The following is a 23,100-nucleotide window of genomic DNA, read 5'->3' on the forward strand; positions in this document are numbered from 1 at the left end:
ATAAAGACACAGATAAGTTCAAAGTAAAATGATGGAAAAAGATATACAAACAGAATAAAGCTGGAATATCTACACTAATACCAGATAAAGTTGAATTCAGGAAAAGGAATTTGGCCCATCTTCAGGACAAGAGATAAAGAGGGACACTTCATAATATAAAAAGGTCAATTCATCAAGAAGATACAGCAACAAAGCTTAAAATTACATGAACTAAAAACTGACAAGACGGAAAAGAGAAATAGACAAATCCACAATTATAGCTGGATTTCAACATTTCCTTCTCAGTATTTGATAAACGGGTAGATTTTAAAAATCAGTAATGATAAAGAGGATTTGAACAATATTATCAACCAATCTGACCTAATTGGTATTTAGAATTACATCAAACCATGGCAGAGTACACATTTATTTCAAAATGCACATGGAACATTCACCAAGGTAGGGCACAAACTGGGAGATTTTTTTTTCTTTTAATTCACAGTAAATTTAAAAATAGATGAAAATTGTATTAGGGTTCAGTCAGGAAATAGAAACTACATAGTAATTTGGCCATGTAATGTTCAATAATTATTAACTGCGATGGGTTTGAGATAAGGGATTTAACTAGTAGAAGATAAAGAGAACTCTTAAATATTGTAGGGATATCAGATATAAGAAGTAGTTAACTACCCCTAGGGCTAAGATAGACTCCCCAAAGAACACATACACACCTGCTGATCCCAGCTCCAGGCTGAGATCTAGACCTTGTTATAGCGGAAAAGACCCTGGCTTAATGACTGTTAGAGAATTTGCTATGGTACTGTGCCAGTGAAACATGCTGGTAATCCACCCTTTGGAACTTGCTGAAAGTCCACCTGCTAGGGTGCCAGAGAAAGCTGTTCATGGGTAGGTATCTTGCAGAAGCCACTCTGCTACAAAACTTGAAGGTGGGCCTGGGGAAGCTGCTGGGTACTGGACAAATTGCCCATACTGCAGGAGCCAGGCAAAGGATAGGGGGTGCCAGAGAAGCTATGTGTATTGCAAGTGACAGCCAAGCAAGCAAGCAAGAACAAGGAAGGAAAATTCTTACCAGCACCCTCTACTGACATAGCTTAACACCGTGCCAGCTGGCAAAGGAAAAATGTTTAAAGAGCTTAGTTCCAGTTTTAGAGCAAGCAATGAATCTAGGAGATAGAACAATTCTTAATAAACAGCTTAGAGAAGAAAAATCTGTCATTGTCTTTACAGATGCCAAAAAGATATCTGATTTAAAGTTTAACATCCATATCCAATTTAAAAATCTTTGGTAAATTAGGAATTGAAGGATACTAGTAAAGAATATCAGACATTTTCCAGAAGTATGGCTAGTAAGGTTCTTTGAGGGACCCTCCTGCCAAACAGCTATAATCTGCATGAGAATGCTCTATGAGGCATTATTGGTCCCCAAGAGATTGATAATATCCTAAGGAATTCCCACTACTATCACATACACACAAACCCTTAGCCCAGGCTGATCAGCAAGCAGATAGAAGAACATGTGTCTATAACAACTGGAATCCAGATACAGAGTCCTAAACTAGCTACCAAGTGGAAAAGCCATACATAGGAGGTGCTCATTTTGAATTAATTTGAAGTCTGTGTTGTTCTCTGGCTATGAGCAGAAAAAAACAAAACCTCTCTGGAAGAAAACATCCCAACTTAGGTCAAGAAGACTTTCAAAATTAAGGTGAAGCAATAAGCTCACAATCAAAGAACTCCAAGCACCAAGAAGCCAAACTATTATGAGTATCTGCAGGAATAACATTCAGTAGATATATAACTCCAAGGTCATAGATGGTGGAATTGACAGAGTACAGAATATCTATGTTCCAAATGTTTCAAAAAGTATAAGATGTAATCACAAAGATGAGCAAGAGACTACCAAAAATGAACAGGTATGCTGGGAGGCATGTAGGAGAGGAGAGACTTTCTAGACATTAAAAATACAGTTGTCAAAATGACAAAACTCAATAGAAAGGTTAGAGAGCAAATTAGATACAGATAAAGAGAGAATTAATAAATGAGAAGATATACCCGAAGAAATAATCTAGAATATACTATAGACAGACAAGGAACTAAAAATACGGAAGAGATATTTTAAAAAACGGAAACTTGGATGAGAGAGTCTATCACATAACTAATTGGAATCTAAGGAGGATAGAATAAAAGACAAACAATATTTTCCCCCAAAATTCTGTAAAACTTCAAACATACAGAAAAGTGGAGAAATGGTACAGCAAATATTTATATCCAGCATCTACATTCTAGAATTAACATTCTGTTTCATAAACTACATCATTTACCCATTCTCCTACCCATCCATCAATGCATTATATATATATATATATATATATATATATATATATATATATATATATATATATATATGTTTATTTTTGAGAGAAAGAGAGTGCAAGCAGGGGAGAGGCAGAGTGAGAGGGAGACACAGAATCTGAAGCAGGCTCCAGGCTCTGAGCTCCTGATGCAGGACTTGAACCCAGGAACCATGAGATCATGACCTGAGCTAAAGTCCAGGGCTAAACTGACTGAACTACCCAGGCCCCCCATGCATTATGTTTTTTTATCCATTTTAGGTAAGTTGGCAGATGTCATACTTAAAGATTTCACTATGTTTACCATTAACTAGTGTTCAAATTGCTTTATAGGTTTTTTCCCCTAGGTAAAATTTATTTGTTTGTTTATTTTTAATTTGAGAGAGAGAGAGGGGAAGAGGGGCAGAGGGAGAGAGAGAAAGAATCTCAAACAGGCTCTGCACTCAGTGTGGAGCTGGATGCAGGGCTTGATCTCACAACCTTAGGATCATGACCTGAGCCAAAATCAAGGTTCAGATGCTCAGCCAAGTGAGCCACCCAGATGCCCCCCCCCCCAGGTACAATTTATGTACAATAAAATGTACAAATCTTAAATGCACCATTCACTGAGTTTTTACAAGTGCATATACTGGTGTAACACAAACTCCTATCAAAAAATACAACATATCCATCACCCCAGAAAGTTCTCTCATGTTCCTTGTCAGTCAAGCCCTGTCCCCTACCTCCCACTGGTAACCACTGTTATACGAGGCAATATTTAAAGAAATAGTACCATGACTTTTGCAGTAATGATGAAAAACATGTACCTAGGGGTTCAAGAATCACAACATAACCAAAACAGGATAAATGAAAAGAAATACATAACACACTGTAAAGAAATTGAAAAACTCACACACACATAAAAAAAATATCTTAAAAGCAGCCAGAGAGAAAGCCACTTGCCAAAAAAACCCAGCAATTAAAATCACAGGGGCGCCTGGATGGATTAGTCAGTTAAGCATCTGACTCTTGGTTTTCAACTCAGGTTATGATCTCATGGTTCATGAGTTCAAGCCCCACATCAGGCTCTACACTGACATTGCAGAGTCTCTCTCTTTGTCTCTCTCTCTCTCTGCCTCTCCTGCTCTTGCATGCTGTCTCTCTTACTGTCTTTCTCTCTCAAAATAAATAAACTAAAAAAAAAAAAAAAAAAAAAAGAACAATGAGGGGTGCCTGGGTGGCTCAGTTGGTTAAGTGACTGACTTTGCTCAGGTCACGATCTCACGGTTCTTGGGTTCGAGCCCTGCATGAGGCTCCTCCACACTGACAGTGCAGAGCCTGCTTGGGATTCTCTCTCTCCCCCTCTGTCCCTCCTCACTCCCTACCCTTCCCTCTGAAAATAATACATAAACTTTAAAAAAAGAAAAAAGAAAAATATTTTTTTAAAAAAGAAATGGAAAGGATCATTAATTTTTTTAAAAAAGGTTTTGTTCGCCGGGAAGATAAAATAATTCCTTATTTTTTTATTTTTTCATTTTATTAAAAAAAATTTTTTTTTAACGTTTTTTGAGAGGGAGAGAGCACGAGCAAGGGAGGGCAGAGAGAGAGGGAGTCACAAAATCCAAAGCAGGTTCTGAACTGTAAACACAGAGCCCAACATGGGGCTCGAACCCATGAACATGAGCTCATGACCTGAGCTGAAATCAAACACTCAACTGACTGAGCCACCTAGGCACCCCTATTTTTTTATTTTAGAGAGAGAGAGAGAGAGTACGCTGAAACTGGGAGAGGGGCAGAGAGAGAGAGAGAGAGAGGGAATCTCAACCAACTCAAGCAGGCTCCACACTCAGCATGGAGCCCGATGCAAGGCTTGATCCCATGACCCCAGGATCATGACCCAAGCTGAAATCAAGAGTCGGACACTTAACCAACTGAGTCACCCATGCACCCTAAGATAAAATAATTCTAAACCTGTTCATAACTAATAAAAATGGGCTTGGAATACGTACAGAAAAAAAAAAAAAAAACTACAGAGGGTGGCAAATTTCCATGCAACCTTCTCAGTTTTGATAGGTTAAGCAAATGAAAAACCAGTACACTGGCCTAGGCACTGAGTATACTGAAGACAGTGAGGCAAACCATTGCCTTCATGGAAAACCTGTATGCTAGAGGAAGAGAGAAACATTTTAACAAGAATATAGTGCAATTTTGGTTAATGATAAATGAAAGAAGAAAAACAAAGCAAGATAAGAAGTGACAGCATGCCTGGAAGAGGTGGTTATCTTATATGGGTGGTAAGGGAAGACTTATTTGAGAAACTGGTATCTAAGCAGAGACACAAATGAGGTGAGGTAGCAAGTGATGTGTATATATGGGGTAATGGTTTTGCAGGCAAAGGGAACCACAAAGACCCTGAGGCAAAAACAAAGTTCGAGGAATGCAAATACATGTATTTAAATTTTTAAAACCTACTTAGAATCAATACATATATTTTTACATTTCAAGTGAAATGTAGAATTTTTACATTTCAAGAGTCCCACACACCCTCTCCTCTTTATGTTAGAGTTGTCATCAATTACACCGACATGTGTGGAAAACTCCCTGAAACACTGTTGTAGCTTTCGCTTTCAACGTCAAACATATTTTCGAGAACTCAGGAGGAGAATTCTCTACTGTACTTCTACAGGCAATTTACCATTTCTGGTGCTCTTCCTTCATTGCTGGTGTTTCAAGTTTCCTTTCAGGATACTTATCTTCTGTCTGAAGAATTTCCCATAGCAATTTTTTTAGAACAGGTCTACTGGCAATGAATTCTTTTAGTTTTCTGCATCTAAGAATGCTATTATTTCCCCTGAATTTCTGGAAGATATTTTCACTGGATTATGCTGTTACGTGTTGACCATTATTTTCTTTCAGCACTTTAAAAATGTTGTGCCACTTTCTGCTGGATTGCATGGTTCCTGGTAAGCAATCTGTAGTCAAATTGTTACCCTGCAGATAATACATTGTTCTCTGGCTGCTTTCAAGACTTTGTCTTTATTTTTCAGCATTTCAATTATGATATATTTGGGCAGAGATTTCTTTGTGATCATTGTGTTTGAGCTTTGTTGAACTTCTTGAATCTATATTTATGTCTTTTGTCAAATCTGAATATTTATTCAAAAATTTTCAGCACCTTTTATTATTGTCCCACAAGTTCCTCAGATTCTATTCACTGTTTAGCCAGTATTTTTTTCTCTCTGTTGTTCAGATTGGATAATTTCTATTGATTTATTTGCAAGTTCACTGATGCTTTTCTCTGTCATATCCACTCTGCTAATGAGAGTATACATTGAATTCTTAAATTTTTGGCTACTATAGTTTTCAATTCTAAAATAACCACCTGGCTTTTCATTGTATTTTCCATTTCTTTGCTGATACTTTCTATTTTTCCACTGGTTTCAAAAGTGCATTTTATTGCTTATAAGAGAATTTTTTATAATAGTCAAGAACTTTGAAGGTCTGAGGTTTTACCTTAACTTGCAAATTAATAAGTTAAGCCACCATAGTTTCATGGATAAAGGCAGAAGACATGAGTCTCCTGGATCAGAAACAAAGAAGAATCTATTAGCCATAGCAGTAGCAGGAAGCAGAATTTCAACATTTATGCTAGATTCCTAAGTCCCAGTTCCCACAGAGGACAAGGTGATCCTGTACATGAAGTGAGTTGCGTTATAAGAAAGGAACTCTATGGGAAACTCCAACCTGTAATAAGAGGCTAGCAAACCTATCCGACTGTGCCATGAAAAGAGATGATCTTTTTTATCCTGGACAGCAAACAAATTCACCCTTGTCCTCACAGGAAGATATTATCTGTCTTCCAAGGATATTTAAAGTACAACCATCCCTGAAAAGATAATCCAGGAAAAAACCTGTTAATGCCTTTGCCCAAAAGACTTGTGGAAATACAAGAGATGAATGGAAAATCACCTCCCAACAAATAACTGCTTTAAGGCCTTTTCTCACATAATTCTATCATCTCTCAATCCTCTCAATGTTGGCGTCTTTTTTCCCCATGTAAATTGTGATTTTTCTGGTTCTTAGTATGCATAATAATTGTGGATTGTATCCTGGACATTTTGAATATGCTGTTTTGAGACTCAAGGTCTTGTTTAAATTCTGTCAAGAATATTGATGTTTTTATATTAGCAGACAATCAACCTGGGTAGGTTTAGAGTAGCATTCTGTGGGTAGGAAAGGGCATACTAATATAAATATCTACCAAAAAGAAACAAAAAAACAAAACACCCCACAGTGTTTATTACATTCCAGAATAATAAATCTAGAAATGCCTTTCTCTTCTCCTCTAGAGGGAATTTGCTTACATTTCAAGATAGTGAGTAATCTCTCCTGAGGGAGGAATGATCCAGTAACCAGCAGCCTTGAGAAAAGCTTAAAGACTCCCAAATTCAGAATTATTCTCCTGTAATACAACCCACTGCATGTACATCTGGCTCTCATCCTATCACCTGCGGGAATTGGGGCATGAAGAATTGACACAAGATATTGCTATAAATGCTATTTGCTGTGAATAATCTTCTATGCCCCTAGCCCAGGAGTTTGGTGACTTCTGTCAGTAAATATATATGAAACTATGGCAGGCTAACCTGCTAGCTCACTAGAAGAATACACTCTCAGACACTCCCGTTTCTGTCTTAAGAGTGGCAGAATCAAGTTAAAGTAGGCAGAGACCAGATCATGTAGGGCCATAGATCAGGTACTGGATGGACTGTTGATGTCAAGAATAATGACAGGAGTAGCAGTGGAGAGAAGGACAGGACATCACATGTTGAACTCTTTTGTGATAAGAGCGAAGGACTACCAGGGCAGCAGATGACTGAAGAAGAGAGAATGAATGATGTAGCATAATGGTACATGCCTAAGGGTACAGGATTTTAGAAAGGAAGAGAGAAGGTGTGGAATTGCCAATAGGGAGAAAGCAAGACACCTCGCTCATCTGTAGGCCCTTTGGTTAGGGGAGTGAGGGACTAAAACCCACACATAACTTGAAAGTATTGCAGAGGAAGCCATGTTTTCAGGAAATGGCTGAGTTTTTGGTTAGAGTAAGAGGATAAAGGGAATGTTTAAAAAAATGTTGAAGATACAGGGAATTTGATCTCAGCAGAATGGAAGAATCAAATAGATTAAAAGAAATGGGAAGTTAGGCTAGATTAGAGCAAAGCATTGTGGGATTAAGAATCTGTATGTGGGGACCCCTGGGTGGGTCAGTTGCTTAGGACACTGACTTTTGATTTCAGCTCAGGTCATGATCTCGCAATTCGGGGGTTCGAGCCCCACATTGGGCTCTGTGCTGAGAGTACAGAGTCTGCTTGGGGTTCTCTCTCTCTCTACCCCTCCCCTAATCTCTCTCTCTCTCAAAAAAAAAAAATAATAAACTTAAAAAGAAAAAATAATCTGCATATGAACTTGACCTATTAAAAGAGGCAAATAGGGGGTGCCTGGGTGCTCAGTCGGTTAAGCGTCTGACTCTTGATTTCGGCTCCAGTCATGATCTCAACGTTTGGTGGGATCGAGCCCCATGTTGGGCTCTGTGCTGTGACAATGCGGATCCTGCTTGGGATTCTCTCTCTCCTCTCTCTGCCCCCACCTCAAAATAAAGAAATAAAACTTTAAAAAAGAGGTAAATAGACATATGAGATATGATGGGGTTATATCTCATTTTTTTAAGGGAGGTATAATTACAGCTTGTTGAGATTGTTCTTTAAGCAGTTTGTAGATGTAATTTAGTCCCTTGGGATTGTTCTCTTAGGCAGTTTATACTGATAAAGTAGGAAGACGTGATGGGGTGGCAGGAGTGTGGAGGGAGCAGACTTACCAGGAGCACACTGAAGTCTGTGCCTCTAAAATCCAGTTGGTATTTTGGCTGAAAGGATCTGTGGAGCCATTATTTAAATCCAGGAACTTTGGGAACCTTGGAGGCTCCCTTTATAGACTAAATCCTTGGTCTTGCTGCTGGACTATCCTCCAGGGACATGGAAATCCTACTGTAGATGAGAAAGAGCATGATGATATAAAATATCTACCTGCAAAACCCAAGAAAAGCAACATCATTTTAGGTCTTTCCTCAGACTCGAACTTCTCAGAGGGTGCTTATTTGAACACATTATCTGAAATAGTATTTTTCACAGTCACTTTCTATCACTTATTATGCTTCCCCCAACTTCTTAGCACTTATCACCCTGTCATATGTTTATTTGTTTAGTATTTCCTTTCGGGAGAGTAGAAAGATCTTTTTTCTTTTTTAACTTTTTTAATGTTTTATTTATTTTTGACAGAGATAGAGCATGACATGGGGAGGCGCAGAGAGAGAGGGAGACAGAATCCAGGCCCTGAGCCCACACAGAGCCCGACATGGGGCTCGAACCCATGAACCACGAGATCATGACCTGAGCCGAAGTCAGATGCTCAACCGACTGAGCCACCCAGGCGCCCCTATAAAGATCTTAAGAACAGATTTTTTTACTTATTTCCAGGACCCAGAATAGTGCCTGGCACACTGTAAGTACCCAATAAATATTTATAGAATGAGTGAATGGAAACATTGAAGAATATTAGGACAATCAAATGAGTTCAGTAATGAGACCAATTATAAAACCACAATAGTATTTCTACAGATAACAAAAGCCATTTGAAAAATACAGGAAAAGATCATAATTATAAATAACAAAAAAAAAATAAGATATCCAAAAGTAAATAACATTCAAATTTTACTGACAAAAGAACTGAATAAAGAATTATACCATGTTGTTGAATGGAAAAACATATTGTAAGAATTCCCCCTAAGTTAATCTATGAAGTTAACACAGTATCAATCAAAACCCTAAAGTTTTAGGGGAAAGGGGGAAGAAGACTTGACAAAAAGATTTTAAATGTCATCAGGAAGAATAAATGCTGTAGAACAGTGAATTAAATTCTGAAGAAAGGTACTGATAAGGGACCTTGCTCTACCAGACACAAAAACGTAGGAAAAGACAAATTGGTGGTATATATCAAAAGCTTTAAAAAAAAAAAAAAAGAAAAGGATATACCCTTTAGCCCAGATGTACCATTGCTAGAATTTTTTCCTGAGAAATAGACAATATGGCAAAACTGTTTATTAAAGCAATGTCTGTAATGCCAAAACAACAGGAACAATAGGTGTTTCACAAGTAGAGAATGGTTCAAACCAATCATGGCTTAAACAAATACCTGTGGAATACCATGGAAGCTTTGAGAATTATGTAGAACTACATTAATTGCTATGGAAGGTATTCACCATATATTTCTATGTTTGTTTGTTTTTTAAGGTGATTATAAAACAGTGTATCTAGTAGTATCCTCATTTATGTAAAATTTTTAAGTAATAATTTACATATATAGGTGGAGAAATAGCCTGGATGGAAGGTTATACATCAAAATATTAACAGTAGCTCCCTTGAAATAAGAATTAAGGATTATTAAACAGGTTTTGTTTGTTTTTTGAGTTTGTATACTGAAAAACTAGTTTAGTTCCCCCAAAATGGGATGACAGTTAAGTTCTTCACTGTTGCCACCTGGTGGCTACCACAGAGAAGTTTCTTATTTCTTTGCTATCACCTTAAGAAATAATACACGCAACATCATAATTCTAAAATTGTAAAGAAATCTATAGTATCACCTAGTTCTATTCATCATTTTATAGCTAAGGAAATAAAAGCAAAAAATTTAAGCCACTTGACTGAAGTCACACTGTTGGTAAAACTTATTAATAGTAACAAACATTTGTTGAGCCCTTTTTTCTAAGTACTTTATATGGATTATCTCATCTTATTCTCATAGGAACCTATGAGGTAGATCCTATTTTTACTCACATTTATCCCCATCTAACATATGAGGATCCTGAAGCTCAGAGAAAGGTAAGTGACTTACCCAAGTTTGCACAGGCAGGGCAGAGCCAGGCATTGCGAGGTCCACCTCCCTCTCCTGAACCTTCTTTGTTGTGCCATCGTACAGTATGCCAACCCCTCTTCCTTCACTGCTTTTGGTGACAATTCTTGGCATATCCCCAATGTCATGTTCCTCATGGTTGGAAAAAAAGTATAAACATTTACTGAGAGGGAAGCGAAATAACTTTACCCCCCATGCCTTGTAAGAATCCCGTCCAGGTAAAAACAGACTTACTTTGAGTTGTTCCAGGGTCCAGATAGTAGAGACTCTTCTGTCAGAGACTTGGGACTATGGATAGGTTTACTTGGGTTCCCCTGCTCCAGTTTTATGCTATGCTCCCTGCTTAAGTTTTTTGATCCCAGAGCTTAGAGTTAACATCACTACATGCACTTATTCATGAACTACCCCCACCCCCCTCTCTCTCTTAGCTCTTGCCCAAATTCTCGGGACAATAGTCTCTGACTTTGCATCTCTATCCTTGTGCCTCAAAACCAAATGGTGTAAGTGCTAATAAATGTAAATCCTGTGCTAGGGGTAAATCTATTGGAAGTGAAATTAGAAATCTGAAACAACTAGTGGCTTTACCCTCTGAAACCCTATGGAAACCCAGAAAGTCTTTCAGAATTGCTCCCAAAATGAAGGCATATCTTTGAATTATCATCTAATTAAAGCTTTTTCTCAGGTACCATGTTGCTTGAAAATAAATTAAATTTTAAAATGTATACAAAGGGGCAGCTGGGTGACTTAGTCGTTTAAGCATCCTACTTCAGCTCGGGTCTCATGATCTCACGGTCTGTGAGTTCGAGCCCCATGTCGGGCTCTGTGCTGACAGCTCAGAACCTGGAGCCTGCTTCAGATTCTGTGTCTCCCTCTCTCTCTCTGCCCCTCCCCTGCTCATGCTCTGTCTCTCTCTGTCTCAAAAATAAATAAAAACATTTTTAGAAATGTATACAAATATTGTAAAAGTGTTATTTTCTTTATTTTCCAGCTTTATATTTTTTAGAGGACACTGCAAGCATGAAAATACCTTAGGTGCTAGACAGTCTTGAGTTAAAATTCACATATTAGCTATCACACGTTAGGTATGGCTTGAGTAAATTATTAAATTACATTTTCATTTAAACTTTTTCTTATCTCTAAAATTAAGGATCATAACATCTGCTTCTAGAGTCTTCCTTTCCCCTCTTCCTCCCTTTAAGAAGAAGAGATGATGATTTTTCCTGTCTGAGATTGTCTCCCATATGTCCTGCCTCCTTAAAGATCTTGACTTAGCCTTTTCATAAGTCTCTCCCATTTTAAATAAAACTGAAAAGAAGAAAAAAATTCCTCTGTCTGCATCTCGAGACAGCTGCCCATCTCTCTCTCCTGCTTTTTAAAGTCAAACTTTCTGAAATACAGTAAAACCTTGGTTTGCGAATATAATTTGTTCCGGAAACATGCTTGTAATCCAAAGGACTCCTATATCAAAGCGAATTTCAAGAACCATTGGCTCAGTTGTGATCATGTGACATTCGGTGTCATGTACTACTTGTATTGCAAGACATTGCTCATTTATCAAGTTAAAATGTATTAGAAATGTTTGCTCGTTTTGTGGAACACTCACAGAACAAGTTACTCGTGATCCAAGGTTTTACTGTACTTCTTTACCATCTTTGCATTGCATCACCTCTCATTCATTCTAGTTTCTCCAAAAGTCCTTAGAAACACCTTACTCCTGCTTTGGTAATTTTCTTCCCTAAATTTTTCCAAGACGTACTTCTTTTATTGTTTTTCTCCTACTTCCCTGATTGCTACCCTTCTTGTCCCTTCCCTTAAAGTTTGTGTAACTCACTTTCTGATCCGGGTTCTTCTTATTCTACAAAATCTCCCTTGGCGATCTTTCCCATGTCCATAGCTTCAATTACCACCCAAATCCGTGTGCCCAGCCCACATCCCCCTCTGCTGGACTCACAGATTACATGACCTAGTGCTTGCTTGATTCCCACTTGGATTTCTACAAGTGCCCCAAAATAAAGATGTCATCTTCCTTCTCCAAACTTATTTCTCCTGCAGTGTTACTTATTTTTTAGTGAATGGTGCCATCACTTAACCAGGTGTTCATGGATTTTTTTCTTGGTTTCTCCTTCTCCTTCAGCTCCTCCCACTCCCAGTCCAGCTAATCATCATGTCCCATTAATTCTACTATATTGGATTAAATTGTGTCCCTCCCTCAAAAAATACATCTAAGTCCTAACCCCCTGGTAACTATGACCTTATTTGCAAATAGGATCTTTGCAATGTGATTAAGTTAAGGATCTCAGACAAGATCATATGACTGGTATCCTTATATGAGAAAGAAGAGGTGGAAGGAAAGGGAGAATTGAGACCCAGACAGAGGGGGAAAGGCCTTGTGCAGGCCCCTGTGATGGTGCAGGGAGCTCCTGGAGTGATGCTGCTCCAGTCCAAGAAACACCAAGGACTGCCAGCCCTATCAACACCTTGACTGCAGCCTCTGGCCCCCGAAACTTTGAAAGAACAAATTTCTGTTGTTTTGAATGTATAAGAGTGTGGTAATTTGTTATGTAGTCCTGGGAAAACTAACATAGCTACCTTCTAAATATCTCTTGAGATCCATCCATGTTTCTCCATCTTCACTGCCCCTATCTTATTCGGGCCACAATTAAATCAATCTTCTGCCTTGTCTCCCTGCTGCTAGTCTCAGCCCATCATTTGCAAATGCATGAAATCTCCCTTACTATTGACAATCTGTGAGTGGTTTGCCAATGACTCCTGGATTGAGCCTGAATGCCTGGTGTCATAGCTTACAGGACTTCCACTTTGGTTTCTGCTTACTTGTGTAGCCTTATTTCTCACCCACCCTCAATTCTACACTCTAGGCACGGTAATAATTTCTGATATTTATGGGACACTTATTCTGTGCCAGACACAGCTAAATCTCACAACCACTCCACAAGACAGGAACAAGCTTCTTTCAGTGTCTCAGCCTTTTTTTCTCTTGTCTCTGGGACTTTGCACATGCTGTTCTCTGCCTAAAATAATCTTACTTCCTCTTCCCTTGTTCTTTGTCCCCCTCCTCATCTAGCTAATTCACACTTACACCTTAGGTCTCAGCTCATCCAGCACCCCCTCCATGAGGGATTCCCAGACCTTCCTAAATCTGGGTTATGTGTCCCACCCCAATTGCCCATATTTGCATTACACCCTGCACTTCTCCTATCATCATATACAATATAATTGTCTTCTATTTCTTTTTTTTCTTAGTCCATTTGGGCTACCATAAAACATCGTAGACTGGGCGGGGGGAGAGGGAGCAGTGGGTATAAACAACAGACATTTATTCCTAACAGTTCTGGAGCCTGGAAGTCTGATGGCAGGGTGCCAGTGCCGGGGGTGGGTGATGGCCCTCTTTTGGGTTGCAGCCTTCTCTTTGGAACCCCACATGGTGAAAAGGGTAAGCAAGTTCTCTCTTCAGCCTCTTTTGTAAGAGCACTAATCCCATTCATGAGGCCTCTACTCTCATGAGCTAATAACATCTCAGGTTTCTCTTCGTAATCTATCAGCCTTGAGGGTTAGGATTTCAACATGTGAATTCACATGGAACACATTCAGACCACAGCAACGGGCCTATATCTCACATTGTGTTTTATGCTTCCTGTGGACTGAGGCCATACCCATGTCTTGTAACACCATCCCTGGAGTCTAGCACAGTGCCTGGCACATAAGAGATGCTCAATCAATACATGTTGAGTAAATGAAAGAAACTTGAATAAAGATTGCTAATAGTATTATGTCTCTAACACCAGCTAGGGTGGAAAGGAATGTACCTCCAGACCAAGTTGCCAACCGTTTCCTTCCTCAAAATCCTGATGCCTCCTAGGCCTTTGCTTGGGCCAGTTCTCAAACCTCATTGCAAAGGATTTCCCTGAGACCTGAGACCTGTAGGGCCAGTGAATCCTCACTTCCCTATCATGCTCAGCCCCTCCCCAATACAAGACTTTCCAGGTGGTCCTCTTCTCCCATTCTGCTCTGCAATCCTACCAGACCCTTCTTGCTCTTTTTCCCTGGGCCCTCTGGCACTCCAGCCTATTTGAAACAAACTCACCTATATTCTCATCCTTGTAACAAAATACTCCTTCTACCTCCTGGCTTTAAACAGAAAGCCTTCTGCTTTCCCTTGAGAAGACTACCTTTTCTACCAGCACCTGGGGTGGTTATGTTAACCATACTGGATTGATTATTCTTTTAGAACGCTAGGCTGTAATTCATCGGGTTCCTGAGATTTGAATTTAGTTTCGACCGTTTCCAAGTATTGGCTATTACATAATAGAAGAATTAGAGTTTCTAAAAGGACTTGAAAACAGCAGTAAAGATGTTTATTTTGGAAAGATCCTATAACCATGAATTGCTTTAAACATGTCACTGGACCTAACCATAGCCTCTGAATTTGTCTCACAACTACCAAATTCAAAATGAAAGTACAAAACAAGTGGCACCTGTACCTTGGAGACCTCAGAAACACTACATAGGCTACTGATACTGCTTCTTACCAAACACCGGGTTTCCTCTAGGCTGTAAGATCCATTGCCCATGAGATACAGCTACTGCAGGTAGGGGTGGGGTCTTATCAATTAAATGTCTGACCTAGAGCAGTACTCATATCTTGATTTAATTTCTAATGGCCCAGGACTTTGTGGCAAATGATAAAAATCATTAGCTTTTTCTTTTATAATTTTTCTAATTTTTAACCTGATCCAAACTGTTAGACTTTCCAGCTGTTAGGCTCCAGCAGTAAGGCTCCTATAGTTCAAAATGCAAATTGAAATATCTGGTGATTTATTGAGCACTTTCTGGTCTCTTACTCTGGCTCACTGAGACATCTTCTGACCTAAGACTTGTTTAAAGAGGATTAGTCACTCTGTATGATGACCTTTCTTGTGGTAAGTTAATACATTTAAGCCGGCAGTCTAATTTATTCAGACATTTGTGTGAACTAATCTCCCCTAGCTTTATTACCAGTGGATAAACTTCTAAAACAGAGTTCCTGAACCTGCATTTTAGCCACATTATTCCTGTTGTCTAACATAATATACTATTACTTGAAGCAATCCATTAGCTGGTCATATGTAAAAATCATGTCAAGTCATATGGAAATACAAATTCTTTGTTACCTTACAGGCTGATTTTGATTATGGAAATTATCCACCTTGTGCTAATCAAATTAAGGGCATATATAAAGTGTTCATAACATATTTCTAGTTGAGATAAAACTCATTCATTTAATAAATATTCAGTGAGGGTCACCTGGTTGCTTCAATCAGTTAAGCATTCCACCTTCAGCTCAGGTCATGATCTCAGGTTCATGAGTTTCACACATGAGGGGTGTGAGGTGTTCACGAGCCCCACATTGAGCTCTCTGCTGTCAGCGCAGAGCCCACTTCAGATCCTCTTTCTCCCTCTCTCTCTGCCCCTCTCCTGCTTGCACTCTGTCTCAAAAATAAATCAACATCAAAAATAAATGAATAAATAGATAGATAAGTAAATATTCAGTGAGCTTTCCTTTGTGCAAGGCTTTATGGTCAGGGTAGTGAAGACTATAAGAAAAATATATGGTCCCAGGTCCCAACCCAGTTTGGGAGCAAAGATCTCTCTATAAATAAAAATGCCAAGTAAATCAAGAACTAAAAACAAATTTGAGTTGTCACAAACATCAGATGTTCTCATGTGAATAGTAAGATAGGAGTTGAACTTCTAGGAAGGGGGCATCAATCACTGTGGCAAGGGGTGCTTCACAAAGAAAGTGAAAAATATGTTGGGCTATGGAAAGGAATGGGAATTATAGGGTGAATTCCATGCTACATTAATGAAATGAGCAAAAGCTTAGATTTTACAGATTGGTCTATGAGTCAGTTTGGCTGGAAGAGAGTTTTGTCTAGAAGAATTGTGGGAAATCGGATTGCAGAGGTAAGATGAGGCTAGACTATGCCACTAATGTCAGATATGTGTGCCAAGCATGAAGATCCATTTCATGTTGGATGAATTTCTTTTATCTTACATGCCCCTCACATATCAAAAGCGCCCATTCTCATATTTAGACTACAAGCCTAGAACATGGTAGAGCACAGAATCATGGTAACAATCCTGATTTCTAATTTTGGTGGGGCCATGTGTAAAGCTCGCATGGCTCCAAACGTATTTAAGTGTTCAATGAATGCTCCCTTTGAAATCTTAACACTATTCTCAAGTAGTCAAATCATGGAACTACTTACAATTTTCCTGCTTCTTACTGGTAGATTCATTCACTCATGCAACAAATATTTATTAAATACCGACTATGTACAAGGCATTTAGTATACACCATGGCAGGTGTATTTAAAGACGAATAAACTTGACTTCTAACCTTAAAAAGCTTCTCACCTTGAACAACATGGAGGTTAGGAGTGCCAGCCCCGACACAGTCGAAACTCCAGATGTAACTTTTGACTCCCCCAAAACATAACTACTAATAGCCTACAATGTTGACAGGAAGCCTTAATGATAACATAGTTTGTTAACATATATTTTGTATGTCATGGATTATATGCTGTATTCTAACAGTAAAGTAAGCTAGAGAAAAGAAGAAAATCATGAGGAAGAGAAAATACATTTATACTCCTGTACTATAAAAAATCTGTAGGGGTGCCTGGGTGGCTCAATCAGTTAAGCGTCTGACTCATGATTTTGGCTCAGGTCATGACCTCACTGTTCGTGGGTTTGAGCCAAGTGTCGGGCTCTGTGCTGACATCTCAGAGCCTGGAACCTGCCTCGGATTCTGTGTCTCCCTCTCTCTCTGCTCCTCCCCCACTTGTGCTCTGTCTCTCTCTCTCAAAAATAAAATAAACATTTAAAAAAATTTTTTAAATTTTGCATATAAGTGGACATGCACAGTTCAAACCTGTGTTTGTTCAAGGCTCAACTGTAACAGTAAAAACAATAAGGTAAATATTCAAAGTTTAAGATAACACACATATAAAAATGGTTACAAGAAAGATGGAATGTGCTATGAAAGATCAGAGAAAAAAGAAATTCTACTTAGCTGAGAAAAATCTTAAAAAATGGGCAGAACTGGCTTAGTTGGTAATAGAGGAAAGAATATTTCAGAAGAATAGGAAGTATGAGAAAAGGCTTGGCATGGGAAAGCATAGGAATGTTTATAGAATGGTGAAAATCTTTTATTTGTTTGTGCATAGATAAATGTAAAAGTTTTCCAGCTTTTTTTTAATGGATCGTTTCATTTTATTATTTGCCTTTTCAAAATTTTTTTCTAAGTAGGTTTCACGCCCAGCATGGAGTCCCTCTGGTAATAATCAGTTTGTTCTCTATAGTTAAGAGTCTGTTTCTTGGTTAGTCTTTTTTCCCTTTGCTCATTTATTTCTTAAATTCCACATATGGATGAAATCATATTGTATTTGTGTTTCTCTGACAGACTTATTTCGCTTAGTATTATACTCTCTAGCTCCGTCCATGCTGTTGCAAATGGCAAGATTTTGCTCTTTTTCATGGTTGAATAATATTCCATTTATATATATACTTACCACAGCTTCTTTATCCATTCATCAACCAATGGACACTGGGACTGCTTTTATAACTTGCTATTGTAAATAATGCTACTATAAACATAGGAATGCATGTATCCCTTTGAATTAGTGTTTTTGAATTTTTGGGGTAGATACCCAGTAGTGTGATTACTGGATCATAAGGTACTTCTATTTTTATCTTTTTGAGGAACCTCCATACTCTTTTCTACAGTGGCTGCACCACTTTGCATTTCCACCAATTCAAGAGGATTCCTTTTTCTCCACATCCTTGCCAATGCTTGTTGTTTCTTGTGTTATTGATTTTAGCCATTCTCACAGGTGTGATATCTCATTATAGTTTTGATTTGTATTTCCCTGATATTGAGCATCTTTCCATGTGTCTGTTAGCCATGTATTCTTTGGGGAAATATCTGTTCATGCCTTCTGCCCATTTTTTAATTGGATTATTTGGTTTTTGGGTGTTAAGTTGTATTAGTTCTTTGTATATTTTGGATACTAAACCTTTATTGGATATGTTGTTTGAAAAAATATTTTCCCATTCAGTAAGTTGCCTTTTACTTTTGTCTGTTTCCTTCGCTGTGCAGAAGCTTTTTATTTTGATGTAGTCTCAATAGTTTATTTTTGTTTTTATTTCCTCTGTCTCAGGAGATATATCCAGAAAAATGATGCTATGGCTGATGTCAGACAAATTACTGTTTATGCTGTCTTCTAGGATTTTTATGGTTTCAGGTCTTTTATCCATTTTGAGTTTATTTTTGTGTATGGTGTTAGAAAGTGGTCCAGCTTCATTCTTCTGCATGTTGCTGCCTAGTTTTCCCAACATTCTTTAATGAAGACTGTCTTTTTCCCATTGGATACCCTTTACTGCTTTGTTGAAGATTAATTGATCATGTAGATTTCCAGCTTTTTAATTATGATGTGCCAATATTCTATTTGAGAAAGACTTTGTACAACAAGAAAGGAATGCAGCCCTTTCTTTTGTCTTTCAAAGGTCGTGTTTTCAGTAAGCAGCCAATGTGGTCCTCTTGACCACATAATCTGTAAAGTTAACCGAATGTTCATGAGCAATAATGAAAGAGTACCCAAGGCACAACATTAATACAGACTAATAACCTTATTTGGTCAGAAAGGTTCATTTAACTGTTTAAAAGAAGTCCAAATGCTTCATAATACTTTCTTCTCTAACAGGAGAAAGCTCAACATTGGTTTTTCTACAGCATCTCTAAAGGGATAGTACTCAAAATATAAAGGAATTAACCATTGATATATGCAACAAAAGTGACTCTCAAAATAATTATGCTGAGTGAAAGAAATCAGATTTTAAAAAGTAAATACTGTATGATGTCACTTATAAACCTCTAGAAAATTCAAACTAATCTATAGCTATAGAAAGCTTTAGTTGGAGGCTGGAAAGGGTAGGAGAGAGGGATTACAGAAAGGCATAAGGAAACTTTCTGGAGTGATGAATATGCTTACTACTTGGTGCTGACAATTTCATGGGTGTGTACATGTACCCATTGTACATTTTAAATACGCAATTATTTTCTCTTAAATACAGAGAAAAACTGAAGGTTGATGGTGGGAGGGGTAGGGGGCAGGGAAAATGGGTGATGGGCATTGAAGAGAGCACTTGTTGGGATAAGCACTGGGTGTTGTATGTAAGTGATGAATCATGGGAATCTACTCCCAAAGCCAAGAGGACACTGTATACTCTATGTTAGCTAACTTGACAAAAAAATTATGTTAAAAAAAAAAACACTTCCTGGGGGGGGCCTGGGTGGGTCAGTCAGTTAAGCGACCAACTCTTGATTTTGGCTTAGGTCATGATCTCATGGTTCTTGAGATTGAGCCCCACATTGGGCTCTGCGCCGAGCCTGCTTGGGCCTCTCTCCCTCTCTCTCTCAAAATAGATAAATAAATAAACTTAAAAAAATGCACTTCCCTTTGAGGACCAACTTCATCCTTTATACCATTTTATGCCAAATCTGAGTAAAAGATTAGTGTAAAGTTTTAATAAGATCTGTGCGTGCGTGTGTGTGTGTGTGTGTGTGTGTGTGTGCGTTTTAATTTCTGGACCATATAAGGTAATCATGATAAAGACAAAATAACTTGTATAATTAGTTATACACTATTATAGTTAAAAGAGTAAGTACCTTGCATAAGGTAAAATGGCCCACAATATCTTATTCTATAGATTGAAATTACTTAACTTTATTAGAGAACAAATATTAGGGAATATTTAAATTCAGAGTATAAGTAGTTAATGGAATAAATAGTCCTGTTACTACCTCATGTAATAATATAAAAACAGGCCATTCATTGACAGAGAAAGTTTAATTTTAAACAACATCTTCATTTAGATGTAAACTATAGAGACAACATTGCTACCTAGTTTTTGAATACTGAGTATATTGTTAAAACATTCTGGGATCACCTGGTTAAGTGTCTGACTCTCAATTTTGGCTTGGGTCATGATCTCACAGTTCATGAGTTCGAGCCCTGTGTCAGGTTCTCTCTGTCCCTCCCCCATACTCTGTCTCTCTCCAAATAGATAAATAAACTGAAAAATAAATAAAATAATCTGGATGGTGTTTAATTTTTTTTTTTAATTTTTTTAATGGTCATTTATTTTTGAGAGATAGAGACAAGTGCAAGCAGGGGAGGGGCAGAGAGAGTGAGACACTGTATCCACAGCAGGCTCCAGGCTCTGAGCTGTCAGCACAGAGCCCGATGCAGGACTCGAACCCACGAACCTGGAGATCATGACCTGACCCAAAGTTGGACGCTTAACTGACTGAGCCATGCAGGCACCCCTAATTTCTCTTTTATGGAGCTATTCAAAGAACATATAGAAGGCCCAAATCAGTTACATTACAGCCTCAATCACAGGCAGGTGATTGTGTATCCTATGACCACCTCATCTTAAAGGCTCCCCTGTACTACACACACACACACACACACACACACACACACACACGGAAAACAAAAATAAAACAACTTGGTCTCTGCCCTAAGGAGATTATTCTAGTCAGGGAAACAAACACCTAGGCATTTTAATACACTGTACTGGGTGCTCTGGGGGCAGGGGTACAGAAATGATGTAAGCTCAGAAGAGCAGTGGAGCAGCTGGGGTTTAGGGAACACCAGTGGAAGCAAGTTTATCTGGTGGAAACATTAAATAAGAGGATGACAGTGATGAAATGACGAGGTTGGAAGTAAGGCAATATGAGACTGCAGTGCCCTGCCAACTATTTTATTCTAGAAGCAATGGGAAGCTTCTGAAGGATTTTAAGCCAAAGAATGAAATAATTAGATTTGTATTTTAGAAATAATATTCTGGTTGCAGTATGGAGAATAGATTAAAAGGAGATAAGATTAGAGGCAGGGAGACCAAATAAAAGTTGTTGGAGTAATTCAGGAAGAGATGATATTAAAGTAGGGTTATAAACATGGAAGTGAAGAGAAGTGGGTGCACTTGAAAGATGTCTTGCAGATATAATTCATGTGACTTGCTGAACACTAACTGTGGAGAATTAGGAAGAGCAAAACAATAAAGATGTTGCTGAGTTGACAACTGAGTGGATGGCGGCACCCAAAAAAATGCAGGAGCAGGTTTTGAGGAAAAGACTATAAAATTCAATTTTAGCTCCTGTTGAGCTGGAGGACTCACGGTATACCCAAGAATATATATGCATTTGGCAACTGGATATATGGGGTAATGTTCAGTAGAGAGACCTGGAACTCTTCAGCACTGATATCATGGGAGTAAACAAAAGCACACTTGGATATATTTCAGGAAATGGGCATAGAATGGAAATAGACATGCACATAGAGTGGAAGGAAAATAAACAGAGAAAACAGAAGAAATAGCCAGGAAGGCTCCCTGCCTTCTCAATCCACCTCAGGCAGGCAGCCTGCTAATGATTGCTCCCTTGGGCTGCCACTGTTTTCCATCTATGCATCTATCAAGGCACTCCTCATCTGTCATTGAGTATATTTATCTTTGTCTCACTTTTTACTGAACTGTAAGGATCTTTTTTGTTTCAAGTTTTTATTTAAATTCTAGTTAGGGGCACCTGAGTGGCTCAGTCGGTTGAGCGTCCGATTTCCACTCAGGTCATGATCTTGCGGTTCGTGGGTTTGAGCCTTGCGTCAGGCTCTGTGCCAACAGCTCAGAGCCTGGAGCCTGCTTCGGATTCTGTGTCTCCCTCTCTGTCTCTGTCCCTCTCCCACTCAGTCTCTGTCTGTCCCTCCCTCCCTCAAAATAAACAAACATTAACAATTTTTTTAAAATTGTAGCTAGTTACCATATAGTACAATATTGGTTTCAGGAGTAGAATTTAGTGACTCATCACTTACATATAACACCCAGTGCTCAACACAAGTGTCTTCCTTAATACCCATTACCCATTTAGCCCATCCCCTGCCCACCTCCCTCCAGCAACTGTTTGTTCTCTATAGTTAAGAGTCTCATATAGTTTGCTTCCTTTTTTTTTCTTTCCCTTATGTTCATCTATTTTGTTTCTCAAATTCCACATATAAGTGAAATCATATGGTATTTGTCTTTCTCAGATTTATTTTGCTTAGCATAAAAAATATGGAAGCTTCATGAATTTTCATGTCATCCTTATGCAGAGGCCATGCTAATCTTTCCTGTATCGCTCTGATTTTAGTATATGTGCTGCCAAAGTGAGCACTGAACTGTAAAGATCCCTTTTCTCTTTTTCTTAATATTTATTTATTTTGGGAGGGAGGGAGAGAGAGAGAGAGAGAGAGAGAGAGAGAGAGAATGAGAATGAATCCCAAGCAGGCTCCACGCTATTAACACAGAGCCCCACATGGGGATCAGTGTCACAAACCATGAGATCATGACCTGAGCTGAAAGCACGAGTTGGACGCTTAATGGGCTGTGAACCACCCAGATGCCCCTGAACTGTAAGGATCTTTAATTTTTTTTAATGTTTATGTATTTTTCAGAGAGAGAAAGAGAGACATAGTGTGAGTGGGGGAGGGGCAGAGAGCAAGGGAGACACAGAATCTGAAGCAGGCTCCAGGCCTGCCAACAAAGAGCCCGATGCAGGGCTCAAACCCGTGGACCGCAAGATCATGACCTGACCCAAAGTCGGACGCTTAACTGACTGAGCCACCCAGGCACCCCATGAACTGTAAGGATCTTAAGACAGAGATCATGTCATATTCATCATTAGATTTCCAGGACTTAGTACAGTGGT

General features: G+C 38.6%; 2 non-coding genes across 2 annotated transcripts; both read right to left on the reverse strand.

Moving 5' to 3' along the window:
- Window positions 1-8,733: 8,733 nt before the first annotated feature.
- TRNAR-UCG (transfer RNA arginine (anticodon UCG)) lies at window positions 8,734-8,818 on the reverse strand. The gene has a single exon. It is a non-coding gene; the product is annotated as a tRNA-Arg (tRNA).
- Window positions 8,819-22,459: 13,641 nt separating this feature from the next.
- Window positions 22,460-22,566, reverse strand: LOC128776750 (U6 spliceosomal RNA). Its single transcript, XR_008421928.1, has one exon. It is a non-coding gene; the product is annotated as a U6 spliceosomal RNA (small nuclear RNA).
- Window positions 22,567-23,100: the final 534 nt, after the last annotated feature.

This window comes from Panthera pardus, unplaced genomic scaffold (genome assembly GCF_024362965.1).
Source record: "Panthera pardus isolate Hobbes unplaced genomic scaffold, ASM2436296v1 HiC_scaffold_13, whole genome shotgun sequence".
In the NCBI taxonomy this organism is placed as follows: Eukaryota; Metazoa; Chordata; class Mammalia; order Carnivora; family Felidae; genus Panthera; species Panthera pardus.